General features: G+C 41.2%; 1 long non-coding RNA gene across 1 annotated transcript; it reads right to left on the bottom strand.

Moving 5' to 3' along the window:
• Positions 1–745: 745 nt before the first annotated feature.
• On the bottom strand, positions 746–3181 carry LOC104874671. Its single transcript, XR_783834.1, has 3 exons — positions 2969–3181; positions 1821–2082; positions 746–880 (listed from the first exon to the last, which is right to left on the bottom strand). It is a non-coding gene; the product is annotated as an uncharacterized LOC104874671 (long non-coding RNA).
• Positions 3182–5902: the final 2721 nt, after the last annotated feature.

The raw sequence follows: 5902 nt of genomic DNA, 5'->3' as shown, positions 1-5902 counted from the left end.
ATAAGAGAGTGAAACTGATTGCTTACCTTCTTTTGCCTTTCAGTGGGGTTTATTTATAGAAAAACCACATGACAGCCAGAAATGCCTTCAGACCAGGAGGGACCCAACCATCTGTTCCTCTGATAAAATGCTTCCAATGATTCCTCTGGGATTCTGGTATTAACAAAATGTTGCTGCAGCATCATCCAATCTGTGTATTTATAGGAGAGAGAATGTGTGTACGCTACATATTTGGACTTGTTTCTTTCAGCAGGAGAAATATAGCCTGTGCCATATGTTGGCCACGCACATAATTACCTCCCCACTCCATACACCCAGTTTTGAATATTTCACCATTCCGATAGCAGCGGGTTAGAATCTCCCCCTTGAGTCCAGATACACATAAACCCATCATCTTGGAACAGAAGCCCTTGGTGAAACGGTCATTCATCAGATAGTCACTGACTTTCAAGCTCACTCCCTCAATAAACATCCCCTATGTTATGCCATCTCCTGGAGCCCAGAGAGAAGGCCACTTTCCCGTGTTGGTCTCGAGGCTGCTCCCTGCCTCCTCTCAACTCCTGTCGCCACTCTTGTACGCAAAGGAGTGCTTTTGCTAGGCTCCTTCCTCACCTCATGCTGAACACATTATGTGCATTATATTATTTTACTTCTCATAAGAGATCCTGCTAAAGGGACTCTTGTGTTTCTCATAGTGCAAACGAGGCTTGAGACAGGCACACAGCAAAAGCCAGAGATCCATTTACTGTGTTCAATACTTTTAGCTTTCATCGATTCAGTACGTGCAGGAAGCTTCTAACCAGCATACATTGCTTTAGACTATGGAGATACAGAGCTCCGTAGAGAAGGTCAAGGCCTCACCTTCGTGGGGTTGGGAATTCTGTAAATGAAGATAAATAGTCAAATAAGGTACCACAAAGCACACTAAAGGCACCAATATAGGATGATATATAGAGAAACCCCTGTGGCTGCTGTGACTCCAGGATGCCAGGGGTGAACTGAGGCTCGATGAAGAGGATCAGCTAGTTCAGCCTCCCAGATGAGCATTCTAGGCTGATGCCTCCACCAGGGCTGGAGGAAAAGGAGCTCATACCCTCCCAGGCACAGGTGCCAGACTGATGGAGCCAGGGCCCAGGTCAAGGGGATCTTAGCTGAGAAGCAGCCAGGGCCACGTCCTGAGAGCTATCTAGAAAAATACAGGGTTTAATCGAGCAGAGAAGGATGAAGGCTGCTCCGTTCAGAAGAGATTGGAAATGTATACAGATCTGTAAGCACAGAGTATTTTAGGGAAATGGTTAATGTTTATCTGCATATTGTGGTGGGACCAAAATGTTGGGAAAAGACAATGGAGGCCACTGAGCAAGTGCATCCCAAGCATGCATGGTGATTACCCCACCACTGGAGTGGGCAAAAGTTTCCCATTTCACAGTAGTCAGCTCTTCTCTCCGAAGTCCGTGCATGGTCACGTGCTCTGTCCACTGGGCTCCATGCCAATGCACAGTAATGGATCATGCCACTGTACCAGTAAACATGGTGGTCCAGACCCAGCGTTGGCCGTACTCAGGACAGAGGCCAAGCATTGCATCTTAGATGGGTCCATTCCAGACACTGGTCTGGACCCTCCTTCTCAAAATGTGGATCATGGAGCTGCAACATCCACTTCACCTGAGAATGTTTTAGGAATTAAAATCTTAGCCTCCGCTGTAGAACAATAGGGCAGGCCCCCGCATTTTAGTCAGTTTGCTGGGTATGTTTTCAGCATATGTGAGTCTTTTCTGAGAATTATAGACAAACTCTTTCCTGCCAAGAGTAAATCATACCTGAGAAAGTCAGAATTAACCAGGAATGAAACAGAAACCCACACCATGATGGCTTCTGGAACATGGTGTGGACAGGGCTGTGTTGGGGTGCTGATAGATGCTGAACATCTAGAGTCGCAATTCCAGCTGTGTCTGACCCAGAGATGTGGGCAGAGAAATGCTCTCTGCTCTCCTTCCTCGCCGGTGTCTACCTGTGCAGATGCTTGTTTGAATGGATACAAACACAAATTGAAAAGCTTGTATCAGACATAAATGAATTTCCCTAAAGAAAAAGATAAGGTTCTCTTTAGATTATCATCAGAAGATTTAAAGTATACTGGAAGGAAAGGTAGATTTATAAAAAGACAATCTAGATCATTCTCTGTCTGCCAGAAATCTATAGTGAATTATCTCTTCCTATGGGTTCTCCCAATACAGCAATTTTTAATAACACACAGCATCTTCTTAACACACTGTGTGATTTCCTGAGTCTAACATTAGGGTCTGCATGCTGTCAGTGTGATATCAGACGAGGTGGACTCCAGCCCGAGGAGTTGGGTCCAAAGGAAGAGAATCAAAAATCTTCAAACATTCAATTACCACTCATTAGATGTGAAATGTGTCTTTGAAGCTCATACGAGTTTTTTATTTCAATGCTGGATGGCATGTCACTCTGCCTTAAATCTTTGCAAGAAAAAATTCAATTAGCATTGTCGGGCTGGTAATTCTACATGAAATTCTGCAGTGGGGGGAGTGACAGAGGAATCGCAATTTAGGCTGATAGCTACATCAACCACAGTACAGTTGATTAAAAATTTAACAGTTTTACTGATGAATGTCCTAGCTCAGATTTGGAAAACACTGATGGATTTAATTTTCCACTGACTAAATAATCATTTTATAAGCCATGTATAATTCATGTAATGGCAATGTTATGGGCTTGTTAAAAATGACTGCTACTAAACAGTGAATGCTCTCTAGCAAGCTGAGGCTTGTAAAGGATCATTATTGGAATTAGCTGGTACCCATTAGCAGGGAATAGGTTTTCCCCTTCTGAATCTTTAAAAGGAAATGAATTCAGCCTTTCAGGATAAGTAACACCCCAGTCTCCAACCCCTGGCAAAAATCCCTGCAAAAATACTGGTTGGGGAAAGAATGAGGTTTCTTACCCTCTAAAGCTGCTTCCGGGCCGAATAGCATTCCACAAGCATTTCAGGTATTTAAATTCACCTGGCCTGGACATGCTCGCCGGTGAGGACAGGGGCTGTGGCCCTACTCCAGCTGCACCATGGTGACAGTCCTCCACTTTCCACTAGGATTTGCTTAAATGACTCTTTCTCCATCAGACACTTATGAAGGAAATAAAAAATCTTTACACTGAAAACCACAGCACTCTGAAAAAAGAGATCAAAGGGAATATCAGAAAATGGAAAGCTATCCCTTGTTCTTGGGTAGGAAGAATCAACATAGTGAAAATGGTCATACTTTCAAAATTACTATACAGATTTAATGCAATCCCAATAAAAATATCAATAATATACCTCACAGAATTAGAGAACACAATCCTAAAATCCACTTGGAGCCAGGAGAGACCTAGAATAACAAAAGCAATTCTGGGCAGCCAAGGTAAGGCAGGGGGTATCACAATCCCTGACTTGAAATTGTACTACAAATGTACCATGATAAAACAACATGGTGCTGGCAAAAGTAAAAACAGCTCTGAACAATGGAACAGATTAAAAGATACAGAAACAACTCCAAACATACGCAGACACCTTATCTTTGACAATGAGGCCAAACACGTTCACTGGAAGAAAGATATCCTTTTTAATAAATGGTGCTAGAAAAACTGGCTTTTCACATGCGTGCTGAAGATTAAACCTAGATCCATGTCTCATCCCTTGCACTAAATTAAAACCAAAATGGATCTTAACACCTAAATATTAAAATAGAAGCCCTGAATCTTTTGGAAGATAGTCTATGTAGAACTCTTGAAGATTGAGGTGTAGGCAAAGACTTTATAAAAACAAAAAAACAACAGCAACAAAAAACTCAGTCACCCCAGAAATAATACAAAGAAACAACAAATGGGATCTCCTCTTATTAATGAGCTTTTGCATAGCAAAAAAAGCTACCAACAGAGTGAAGAGACAACCCACAGAGTTGAAAAAAATATTTGCCAGTTGTTCCTTAGAGGGCTAACTTCTAGAATATTTAAAGGACTCAAAAAATCAAACTTCCACTTCTCTCCTCTTATAATCCCTTCTTTTCATCTTCATTATTAATTTAGAGTCAAAACGTGGCTGTGTGTCCTTGTTCAAACCCTCAAAGCCTTTAATTCACCCTAAAAACATATCTGATGAGGTTTGCTATTTTCCTCCCTTATTCTCAGGACTGCCACAAATATCAATATTTCTTAAATGACACATTCTATGTAAAACAAGCATAAACTGTAAAGTGCAGCTAATAATATTAATAGGGGGGTTCCTACTGGAGACCAGGTCAACATTTTCTTCAGGACTTCTGTTCCTACATCAGAGAAAAAGTCACAGAAAACACCTAAAGGGATAAGAACCTTCCTGTTTGGCAACTACTAGACATGACTGCGTTTTCACCCATAGGCACAGAGCTTTCAGGGTTCCATCTCAGGTTTCCCCTGTCAGTTGGTCTGAAATAATGACTTCAATCTTACCCATTGCCTGTACTGGTCACCGCTAAGCCCTAGGTTTTAGACTCCAAATTTTAAGGTAGAAGTTGGCCAACCTGGAGCTAATCAAATTCCCTTCTCTTACAGAAGAGAAGGCAAATTTAAGGGAGGGACCTTGTGTGCAACAGTGACTCACACATTGGGAACATAACAGTGAGAAGGTAGTGGGTATCTCAGGTCACAAAGTCTAGTTCTCCTTTTGAGATTCACTGAATCTTAAAGCAGGCAAATCTATTTGAAGAAATGGTGCCATTAAAAAGAAAGAAAATGATGCAAAACAGAACCTCAAACGAAGGAGAGCAATTTTTCTTGCTTCCAGCATGTAAAAATGAGTTGCCTGAGGAATCCTTTGGTTGTGACTATTGTCAAATAGTATAAAAGAGGATACTCAACAGCACACAAGCCTACCTCCCTTGATGGGCCAAAAGCAAGGTATTGGTAAAAAGCGAATCTCATGGACATTTAGGCCTGGGAATCATACCCGGGAAATTGTAGGATTGGTTTCTGGTTCACTTTATAATTATAATAATCAGTATAAGTCTACAATTTTAAAGGAGCTACATGTTTGCCTTAATGCTTAAGACTTCTCTTTCCAGTACAGGAAATGACGTGAGTCTTCATGTAGCTGATTGGACCAGAGGTTTCAAGTTTGTGTCAAAAACCAGCTAGTTTAATTTAGTGCATGGCGAAAGATAAGGGTCTAATTTTAATCTGTGACAGGTTGACCCCTATTCCTAGTCCACTCTGTGTGATATTAAAGAGAAGGCACTTAAGCAATCTATGGCATATCAGAAAATAAAGCTGAATTGCTCCATGGGAATATTTATCTATTCTGGCATTATCTCAGGAGGATCAACTATATGATTTCTCTGTCTTTTTTCTTTTCTTGCTTGCTTTCTTCTTGGTTTCTTGCTTTATTCCATTTTTTTTAATGCTGGGTACTGTGCCAAACTTGGGATACAAAGGTGAATAAAACATGAGGCTCAAAGAGTTCTCAGTCCAGTGGGGGAAATAGATATTTTCAAATAGTTACAAAGCAATGGGGGTAATTGCTGAGACAGAAAGGAAGAGGAAGTGATTCTCTCTGGCTTTCACATACAAGAAAGGCTTCCCAGAAGAAAGACTTTTTTTGGTAGAGTATTAAAGAATGAATAAAGATTTTGCATGTACAAAGAAAGGAGACTGCTATCTTGTGCAGAGATAGCATTGTACTCACGGCAAGAAGCAGCTTCACATTACTGGAGTACAGTGTGAATATTTGCAGAAATTTTTCTTATATCAGACATTTAAGGAGGCCTAACAAGTGCCTGGCACTATGTCAGAACACAGGATGAATTCAGAGCAGGTCTCTGTCCTGGAGTTCACACTTGATATAGATAGACACTCACATGTATAT

The sequence above is a fragment of the Fukomys damarensis genome, unplaced genomic scaffold, assembly GCF_012274545.1.
Source record: "Fukomys damarensis isolate Sample0158 unplaced genomic scaffold, DMR_v1.0_HiC HiC_scaffold_35, whole genome shotgun sequence".
NCBI classification, from domain to species: Eukaryota; Metazoa; Chordata; class Mammalia; order Rodentia; family Bathyergidae; genus Fukomys; species Fukomys damarensis.
The sequence above is the reverse complement of the archived record's forward strand: the minus strand, read 5'-3'. Positions and strand labels throughout refer to the sequence as shown.